Raw genomic sequence first — 11,628 nt, forward strand, 5'->3', positions numbered from 1 at the left:
TGAGAACACACATAGGTTTTGGAGAGAAATTCAGAGGGTTTGGAAAAGAAAGAATTTTTCGTAGCTTGAAGGATATTGCTTGCAGTAGAAATTTTCATCCACCTGTTAGAGTTTTAGCATCAGTACGAGGTAGGGTTTTGAAATCCTATGAATGCAATTTTAATTGGAAATATCTATTTGCTTCGTGATTGTTGGGTGATTGAAATTATGTTTATCATCTCGATTGTTTCAAGATCTGATTAGTTAAAATTAGTTTCTCATTGTTTATACAGAAGAATCATAGAGGAAATTAATTAAATCACGTAGGGTTTGAAGGAAAAGAAAGATTTAAATTAGAAATTTGAATTTTCAAACTTAGTTTTTCCTATCAGACTAATAATGTAAAGATTATTATATATATATATATATTTAAAATAATTTTATTGTAGATTTTTTTTGAAATGAAAATCATAAATTTTAATGAAATGAAAATTTATCAAATAATAAAACAATTCTTAAATTAAAATAATAATAATAATAATAAAAATAAAATTTATTATGAAAGGAAGGAAAAAGTTTGATTGTTTTTATAAAAAAAAAAAATTATTTTTAAATAATTTCATTGGGGGAGGGAATAACCCCATACCCTCCCACTTACCTGTCGGCGCCACTGCTAACGCAGGCTGCGAAAACAGTGGTATTGCGTACCATTGCTGGCACAGACCTGCGACAGCAGGGTACGCCTTCGACAGTCCCTTTAAGGGAAGGTCGTCGACCCTTTTTAAATTTTATTAAATTTAAAATTTATTAAAAGTTTTAAATTTTATTAAAATTGATTTATTTTAAGTTTTAATGTTATTTATTATAATTTACTTTTAAATATTATTTGTTCCAATTCAATTTATTAAAAGTTTATAATTTATAATAATTAATTAATAAATTTATATAATTAATTTAATAAAAAATAATAATAATAATAATAATAGTATATATATATATATATATATATATATATATTGGATATTAGTTTGTTTAAACTAAAATGAAATTTAATAATTATAAGCATTAGTTAGTAGGATAGGAGATCTGTTTTTTTAAAAGAAAGATTATTCAGATTTCAATTCTAATAGAATTACAATTATTTTTATCGAGAATCAATAAGAATTTATCTTAGTAAATTTAAACATATATTTATAATTTACCCTTAGAATATTTTAGAAAATCGATTTCAAGAATTATGGGAACTAATCGTTAACTCAACAATATATTGTCAATCAAATTCATACTTTGAAACGAGAACTGAAACTTTACTTATAACCCTATTGTGTCTTTTCAATCCAAACACAAACTATGAATTGGACTGTTTTACTTGTACTTCCTATGCTTTGGATTTTGGTGTTGTTTAGATGTCGACCAGTTTAGGGAGTACACCAGAGGTTGTGAGAATTCTTTTATACCAATTATGTGGCTAAATGTATGATGATTCTTGTGATTCAAATTGGAGTTTATAGTTATGAGATTTTTTTTGTGAGCATTTATGTGTATTTGGATTTAGTTTGATCCATCTTGTTATCAGGTTGCCTATTAAGGAACCGAGTTTGATCTTTATGGGTGTTGTGGTATGGGACACAAATGTGGATTTTTGTGCTTAGGAGAGGTTGTCTAGATACGTGACTTGGGAGTGGCTTGCATAGGGGTCCGAGACCCAAAGTGGTCAGCGCCAGGGTAACCTAATGCAAGTTATGTAATAAGTGATAATCTAGATAGTAAAATTTATGGGGGGAAAACACATTAAAAAGATAAGTTAGAGATTTTTGATCTACCCATGCCTTGAGTGCTTGTATAGACTAAGGGTGGGAATGAGATGAGTGCCTCGTCTTTTTGAGAGGGCTTTCTAGTTTCCATATGTGTGATGTTGAGGGTCCGGGGTTCAGAGTAACCAATCCAGGGTAACTCAATGCTTGAGGGTCTGGGGTCTATTAAGAGATCAGTCCAGAGTAACTCAAGTAGCCATGTGATGACACTCCCTAGTATGTAGCCTGAGTCTCCTCTGTAGATTTGTGTACCTCTGGTGGTGTACTTATTGTTGGTGGTGTATCTATTGTCGGATGTGTCTATTATGGTTATTTACTTTCATTGATGATGATTGGTGATTCATGAATGTTGTACTCTTGACATGTGGCTTTTGACTTGAGATGATTATCTTTCATTGACTTTATCTTATGATCTTGGTATTTGGTTTACACTTGGTTTGTGAATGATGTTTGGTTATGAGGTGTTGGTATTGGATTGAGTGGTCTTACTTTTGGATTATTTTATCTTCTTGAGAAGTATGTGTTACCTTTGAGGTAGTTTTGGCTATTAGGGGTACTTTGCCTAAGAATGTTTTATGTTTGTTTTACCGTATGTGGATCGTTCATTATCTTCCCTGCACGGTGGGAGTGGAAGCCTGACTAGGTAACCACGCGGTCGGGAAGTAGTGTCTTCTTACCATTTGGGTCCCCCTTTATATTGCTAGCTGTTGGATGTTCATTGCAGAAGATTACCTTTATCAATCTTATTTCTTATCTCAGAGACTTCTTTTCAGATGATGTATATATGTTATCATGTATTCTGATGTATTGTATCTTTTCTCACATACCCTGCGACATGTGCAGTGGATGTTATTATTTGGATATACTTTCATTGTATTGTTTATACTTATGCAAATGCTTATGCGATTATCTATCTGGTATTTCTTTATGATCATGAGACATTGTACTTGGAAAAGTGTCTCTAATTAATTAAAGATTATTTAATTAAATAGAAAAAGTAATTATGAGAGCATATCTCATTTTATTAAATTAAATATCTCAACCAAATCTCTGTTCAGTTCAAAAAGGGAAATTTTCAGTTCACTATTGATTAAAAATGAGTTAAATCAGTTAACTCCTTTTTCTACTCAAATTGAATCAGTTAACTCCTTATTTTACTCAAATTAAATTTGTTAACTCAATTTTATTTGGAAATCTCCCTTTATGAGTGAACTTGACCTTTAATCCTGACCGTTGATTGAAATCGATCTCAACCGTTGATTAATTCCAAGAAAGTCTATTTAAGAGACTCTCACCTCTTCATTTTGAAAGGTTGAATGAGAATTTATATCAAATTGTTGCTGGAATTCATACTCAGACTTGCTCATATTCACATACGCAAAGATCAAGTTTGACCAAAAGTTGACCAGATTTAACTGCAGTTGACTTGAGTTGACTAGTTTCGAAAAGAATTTTGAAATAATTAAATGAAATTATTTAATTAAATGGAGTACTTACTTCTAATTAATTAAACAAAGTTATTTAATTAAATGGGAAGCCATTCCTAATTAATTAAATGAAGTTATTTAATTGAATAAGAAAAGTGTCTCTAATTAATTAAAGATTATTTAATTAAATAGAAAAAGTAATTATGAGAGCATATCTCATTTTATTAAATTAAATATCTCAACAAAATCTCTCTTCAGTTCAAAAAGGGAAATTTCCAGTTCATTGTTGATCAAAATTTAGTTAAATCAGTTAACTCCTTTTTCTCCTCAAATTGAATCAGTTAACTCCTTATTTTACTCAAATTAAATCTGTTAACTCTGAAATCTCCCTTTATGATTGAACTTCACCTTTAATCCTGACTGTTGATTGAAATTGATCTCAACCGTTGATGAATTCTAAGAAAGTCTATTTAAGAAACCCTCATCTCTTCATTTTGAAAGATTGAATGACAATTTGCATCGAATTGTTGCTGGAATTCATACTCACATTTTCTCATATTCACATATGCAAAGATCTAGTTTGACCAAAAGTTGACCAGATTTAACCACGGTTGACTTGAGTTGACTAGTTTTAAAAAGAATTTTGAAATAATTAAACGAAATTATTTAATTAAATGGAGTACCCACTTCTAACTAATTAAACAAAGTTATCTAATTAAATGAGAAGCCACTCCTAATTAATTAAATGAAGTTATTTAGTTAAATAAGAAAAGTGTCTCTAATTAATTAAAGATTATTTAATTAAATAGAAAAGGTAATTATGAGAGCATATCTCATTTTATTAAATTAAATATCTCAACAAAATCTCTCTTCAGTTCCAAAAGGGAAATTTTCAGTTCACTATTAATAAAAAATGAGTTAAATCAGTTAACTCCTTTTTCTACTCAAATTGAATTGGTTAACTCCTTATTTTACTCAAATTAAATCTGTCAACTCCTTTTAATTTGGAAATCTCCCTTTCTGATTGAACTTCACGTTTAATCCTCCCTATTGATTGAAATCAATCTCAACCGTTGATGAATTTCAAGAAAGTCTATTTAAGAGACCCTCATCTATTCATTTTCAAAGGTTGAATGAGAATTTGCATCGAATTGTTGCTGGAATTCATACTCACATTTGCTCATATTCACATACGCAAAGATCAAGTTTGACCAAAAGTTGACCAGATTTAACCACAGTTGACTTGAGTTGACTAGTTTCAAAAAGAATTGTGAAATAATTAAATGAAATTATTTAATTAAATGGAGTACTTACTTCTAATTAATTAAACAAAGTTATTCAATTAAATGAGAAGCCATTCTTAATTAATTAAATGAAGTTATTTAATTAAATAACAAAAGTGTCTCTAATTAATTAAACATTATTTAATTAAACAGAAAAAGTAATTATGACAGCATATCGCATTTTATTAAATTAAATATCTCAACAAAATCTCTGTTCAGTTCAAAAAGGAAAATTTTCATTTCACTATTAATAAAAAATGAGTTAAATCAGTTAACTCCTTTTTCTGCTCAAATTGAATTAGTTAACTCCTTATTTTACTCAAATTAAATCTGTTAACTCCCTTTAATTTGGAAATCTCCCTTTATGACTGAACTTCACCTTTAATCCTGATTGCTGATTGAAATCGATATCAACTGTTGATGAATTCCAGGAAAGTCTATTTAAGAGACTCTCATCTCTTCATTTTGAAATGTTGAATGAGAATTTGCATCAAATTGTTGCTAGAATTCATACTCACATTTGCTCATATTCACATACACAAAGATCAAGTTTGACCAAAAGTTGACCAGATTTATCCACGGCTGACTTGAGTTGACTAGTTTCAAAAAGAATTTTGAAATAATTAAATGAAATTATTTAATTAAATGGAGTACTTACTTCTAATTAATTAAAAAAAACTTATTTAATTAAATGAGAAGACATTCCTAATTAATTAAATGAACTTATTTAATAAATAAGAAAAGTGTCTCTAATTAATTAAAGATTATTTAATTAAATAGAAAAAGTAATTATAAGAGCATATCTCATTTTATTAAATTAAATATCTTAACAAAATCTCTGTTCAGTTCAAAAAGGGAAATTTCTAGTTCATATTGATAAAAAATGAGTTAAATCAGTTAACTCCTTTTTCTACTCAAATTGAATTAGTTAACTCCTTATTTTACTCAAATTAAACCTGTTAACTCCCTTTAATTTGGAAATCTCCCTTTATCACTGAACTTCACCTTTAATCCTGACCGTTGATTGAAATCGATCTCAACCGTTGATGAATTCCAGGAAAGTCTATTTAAAAGACCCTCATCTCTTCATTTTGAAAGGTTGAATGAGAATTTGCATCAAATTGTTGCTAGAATTCATACTCACATTTGCTCATATTCACATATGCAAAGATTAAGTTTGACCAAAAGTTGACCAGATTTAACCACGGTTGACTTGAGTTGACTAGTTTTGAAAAGCATTTTGAAATAATTATAGAAAATTATTTAATTAAATGGAGTACTTACATCAAATTAATTAAACAAAGTTATTTAATTAAATGAGAACCCATTACTAATTAATTAAATAAAGTTATTTAATTGAATAAGAAAACTGTCTCTAATTAATTAAAGATTATTTAATTAAATAGAAAAAGTAATTATGAGAGCATATCTCATTTTATTAAATTAAATATCTCAACAAAATCTCTGTTTAGTTTAAAATGGGAAATTTTTAGTTCACTATTGATAAAAAATGAGTTAAATCAGTTAACTCCTTTTTCTACTCAAATTGAATCAGTTAACTCCTTATTTTACTTAAATTAAATCTTTCAACTCCCTTTGATTTGGAAATCTCTCTTTATGACTGAACTTCACCTTTAGTCCTAACCATTGATTGAAATCAATCTCAACCGCTGATGAATTCCAGGAAAGTCTATTTAAGAGACCCTCATCTCTTCATTTTGAAAGGTTGAATAAGAATTTGCATCGAATTGTTGCTGAAATTCATACTCACATTTGCTCATATTCACATACGCAAAGATCAAGTTTGACCAAAAGTTGATCAGATTTAACTACGGTTGACTTGAGTTGACTAGTTTTGAAAAGAATTTTTAAATAATTAAATAAAATTATTTAATTAAATGGAGTACTTACTTCTAACTAATTAAACAAAGTTATTTAATTAAATGAGAAGCTATTCCTAATTAATTAAATGAAGTTATTTAATTAAATAAGAAAAGTGTCTCTAATTAATTAAAGATTATTTAATTAAATAAAAAAAGTAATTATGAGAGGATATCTCATTTTATTAAATTAAATATCACAACAAAATCTCTCTTCAGTTCAAAATGGGAAATTTTCAGTTCACTATTGATCAAAAATGAGTTAAATCAGTTAACTCCTTTTTCTACTCAAATTGAATCAATTAACTCTTTATTTTACTCAAATTAAATATGTTAACTCCCTTTAATTTGGAAATCTCTCTTTATGATTGAACTTCACCTTTAATCCTGACCGTTGATTGAAATCAATCTCAACTGTTGATGAATTTCAAGAAAGTCTATTTAAGAGACCCTCGTCTTTTCATTTTGAAAGGTTGAATGAGAATTTGCATTGAATAGTTGCTTGAATTCATACTCACATTTGCTCATATTCACATAGGCAAAGATCAAGTTTGACCAAAAGTTGACCAGATTTAACCACAGTTGACTTGAGTTGACTAGTTTCGAAAAGAATTTTGAAATAATTAAACGAAATTATTTAATTAAATGGAGTACTTACTTCTAACTAATTAAAAAAAGTTATTTAATTAAATGAGAAGCCATTCCTAATTAATTAAATGAAGTTATTTAATTAAATAAGAAAAGTGTCTTTAATTAATTAAAGATTATTTAATTAAATAGAAAAAGTAATTATGAGAGCATATCTCATTTGTGAGGCCTCGCCCCGACCCATCATAGCATAGTGATGCATTACTATTATTTTTTGATATTCAGTGTCGAGAAATTATCTGATGCTTAGAACATATTTTATTATTTCATGTTGTGTGATGTTATTTTCAGATATATTTGATGATTTTCATTTAATGTTTCATGTATATGTATGTTGATGAAATCAGTAAATGTAGGATTGAGACTTTGATTTAAGAGATTTTAAATGATTAAGAATTAAGTAGGATGAAGAAACCCTTATTGATGTATGTTTTAATTTATGGGAATTTCTGAATACTTATACATTTATGAACATGTGATTTTACGGGACTACTGATGTGTGCAATGAGTGTGCAGATATTTAGCCAACAAATCCTACAGAGGAACAAAATTGATCTCTTTGTGCTAATTTTTTGAAGCCTTGTTGTTCGTAATTCACGTATTGTATTGTGAGATATATGTATGTATCTTCTTTGTTCAGTGAATGTTATTGTTCATAATTATGTTCTTTCAGTGTCGCTTGACACTCGTAAAATGTTTATGTGCTTCGGTGTGCTTATTTGCATGTTAGAGTAGTTAGAAGGTGCTATTTTATTCCTAAATTTTATTTGGCTCTAAACCTTTTTCCTAAGACTTAAAACATGAAATTATTCTACCCAAAGGGTATGGGTATGGGTTAGGGGTCTTTTTCAACCCCTAAGCCCCTTTTATTGACTTTTGAGGTCACTCAAAAAGTCTCTTTTTGCCTTTGTGCGAAAATTGACCATGGGTATCTTGTGTTACCTCACCTCATCTCCACTTAGGGTTTAACCATAGTGTAAGTTGAGTTAGGAGTTTCTAGAATTGCTAGTGGGTGGAAATAGTTATTGCTCCTTTTGGGTAGTTGAGTTAGAGGCTTATTTAGAGGCCCTTCTTGGACTTGTGGAGGTTATTACCCAATCTCTACATTTAGAGAGGAATTTTTGAAGGTTGAAGGAAGGAAAGGGATACTCTACTCAAACTTGTTCATTGCCATTACCTCTTTGTGAAGGTAGGAAATTCTCATCTCCCTTATTCAGTTTTTATATTTTGTTCCATGTTCATGTTACCTTGTTGTTGTTTCACTGTTTGTATGGTTGTGGGTATGTTGGAAAGATTTGAAAACTATGTTATTTTGGTTGTTTCCCTTCCATGTTTATGTTTGCAATTTTGAGTTTTTTTGCACGGGTGTTTTGGTATTACTCAACCTTGGAGAGGGCAGAAGTGACCAATTTTGGGAAAGGTCTGTTTAGTCAAACTCCAACCAGTGTAGAGTCTCTTCTCAGGATGAGAAGAGGGAGAAAGGGTAGGGTGTTATGGGCCCCTACCTATCAGCACAAACCTTGTATGATTCTAGTATGTTGAAATGGAAGAACGGAAGTTCTTGGTATATAGCCCCGATTGGGCATCTGTTGGTGTTGTGTTTGACTTCTCCTAGTTGGAAGAATCCACCTTTCCCTAGTGTTGATTCATTGAGAATCATATTGTGAAAACCATGTATGAATATGTATGTTCGATTGTCTCTTGGTTATGTTTTGTTGTCACCTGATCAGAATTTTGTTTCTTCCATGGTTCTAGAAATGAGTTGCAGAAAAACATTATAAATCCTTTGATTTTGATCATGAAGAAAAATCAATTAAAATTTTGTAATTGGGATTGATATCCTATGAAATTTGTAATTCAAACTTTTTTTTATTAGCAACGAAGCCGGGTTTTCTTCTTGGTTCTTTCCCGGCTGAGCCTTGAATCAGGTTTACCAATAAAATTGGTGTTTAGAGCATATTTGCATGTCATGTGATTAAATTTTGTAAACTTTATTTTGGATGGATGCACATCAAAATAAGATGAAAATGGTGTTGATTTAATTAGGTAAATTTCAAGTTTTCATATATGTGGAAAATGAGAATTCTATTATGAACGAAAGATTAGTTTTTGTGATTAATGGAGTTAAATCAATCCTTGCATTATTGATTAAAATGGATAATTTCAAATTTCTTGGTATATTAAGTTGTAACACGTTCTTATAGATTTTCTTTGAAAGGAAAAATTTAATCCCCCTTGGTAATATATCACTTTAAAATTTTATACTTAGAAAATTATTCACCTTAAAAAAAATATACATATATATACATGCATTGCTTTTAATTCTACACTTAGATAAAATTTTCAAAAAAAGTTGTATCCAAGAGCCAAATAGTCTCTGGAATTTGTATGGGAAAACAACTTAAATGCCACTTTCATTACAGAGAATATTCTTTTAAATATCCTCTTTTAAATCATTGTAAAATCTTGTAAATTAAAATTAAAATTACAATGATAATAGAAATTGTGCATAGCATAATTTAAAATTAATAAAATCTAAATATCCTTTCTTACCATAAAAACTTTATCTCATCAATGCTACCTTCTGCCTTGGGCGTCATTTGGAAGGCAGGTTTAAAAAAAAGAAATGTTTTAATGCAAGTCAAGTGTCATCATATGTGATGACGTCACCTGCCATGCCTTCCCTTTTCTGGACGCTAGTTTTGGTTTGTGTGTAGGTTTATATAAAATTTAATTTTGTTCTCAACCCATCTTCCTTACCAATCACCTTTTTAGGGAGCTCTTGATAGGTGGACTCGCTGCCTCATGTACTTGTTTCAGGTCTACTTGGGTCTGCGTGTGGCAGACCCTCGATTTGCGAGGGTGTACTAGGGGATTCACCCAAACCCTTCTTGGGTGAAGAGGAGTGTAGGGTGGAGTGTAGGGTAGAATGTAGGTGGTGAGGAGTGGTTGGAAAGTAGGATAGCCTTAGGGTAGTGTAGGATATTTTAGATTTAGTCAGTTATTTATTTATTTGATTTTTTTTAGTTTCTTTATTAATATTTTCTAATAGTTAGTTTAAAATGTAATCTTAATTTGTTAAGTAATAAGTTGTGTTAGTTTAGGTTAGATGTGTTATTTTAAAGTTAGTAGGAAATTAAGTTAGCTTACTATTATATTGTTTTAATGTAATATTGTTTAGATTTTAATTACTTGGTATTTGTAGATATATGTATATTCTAGTTTAGTTTAGCTATAATATAGTTTTAATTTTGGCATTAATAGAATGGTGATTTTATTAGAATTAAAAGGGTAAGTTTAATTTTGTTATAAATTGTGTATCGTGCTAAATTATAGGTTCTATCATCATTTAACTTGTAGAACTACAGTTCTCTTCTAATGTTTCTTTTAACTAGTTTTAGTGTATTATTGATTTATATTTTGTCCGTACATATTAGATATAGTTAGTTGTTAGTAAATGAAATTTAAATTTAGTAAGATTAGATGGTTAATTTTTATGTTAAGATAGTTGTAATATTTAAAGTTAATAAACTTTAGATATATATATTCAGTTTCAATTTTAGTTAATTGTGTTTTTTCTTTAAAGCGACCTTTCATTATCAGTTAGTTTGTAAATCAATATTTGTCTAAGAAATTTATAGATGATTCTGATTAGTTACTTTCAATTAATCTAAACTCGATCACTTTGACATTGTCTTTTAACTAATGATATCATATTGTTATAAGAACATAAATTATGATTGATATCAACTTTTTAATGAGAGTATAAATTAAACAAGGTAGAGAATATGTACTTGAACTATAATCAATCATTTCCAAAACCTAGAGCAAATTAATAAATTTAAAAAAAAAAAAAAATGGTGTGTTTTTCCCTCGTAGTTTGGGCATGACATCATTTTATTAAATTAAATATCTCAACAAAATCTCTGTTCAGTTCAAAAAGGGAAATTTTTAGTTCATATTGATCAAAAATGAGTTAAATCAGTTAACTCCTTTTTCTACTCAAATTGAATCAGTTAACTCCTTATTTTACTCAAATTAAATCTATTAACTCCCTTTAATTTGGAAATCTCCCTTTATGACTGAACTTCACCTTTAATCCTGACCGTTGATTGAAATTGATCTCAACCGTTGATGAATTCCAGGAGAGTCTATTTAAGAGACCCTCATCTCTTCATTTTGAAAGGTTGAATGAGAATTTGCATCGAATTGTTGCTGGAATTCATACTCACATTTGCTCATATTCACATACGCAAAGATCAAGTTTGACCAAAAGTTGACTAGATTTAACCATGGTTGACTTGAGTTGACTAGTTTCGAAAAGAATTTTAAAATAATTAAACGAAATTATTTAATTAAATGGAGTATTTACTTCTAATTAATTAAACAAAGTTATTTAATTAAATGAGAAGCCATTCCTAATTAATTAAATGAAGTTATTTAATTAAATAAGAAAAGTGTCTCTAATTAATTAAAGATTATTTAATTAAATAAAAAAAGTAATTATGAGAGCATATCTCATTTTCTTAAATTAAATATCTCAACAAAATCTCTCTTCAGTTCAAAAAAGGAAATTTCCAGTTCACTATTGATCAAA

The sequence above is a fragment of the Cupressus sempervirens genome, chromosome 9, assembly GCF_028749045.1.
Source record: "Cupressus sempervirens isolate cs-2001-9-10 chromosome 9, ASM2874904v1, whole genome shotgun sequence".
Lineage (NCBI taxonomy): Eukaryota > Viridiplantae > Streptophyta > Pinopsida > Cupressales > Cupressaceae > Cupressus > Cupressus sempervirens.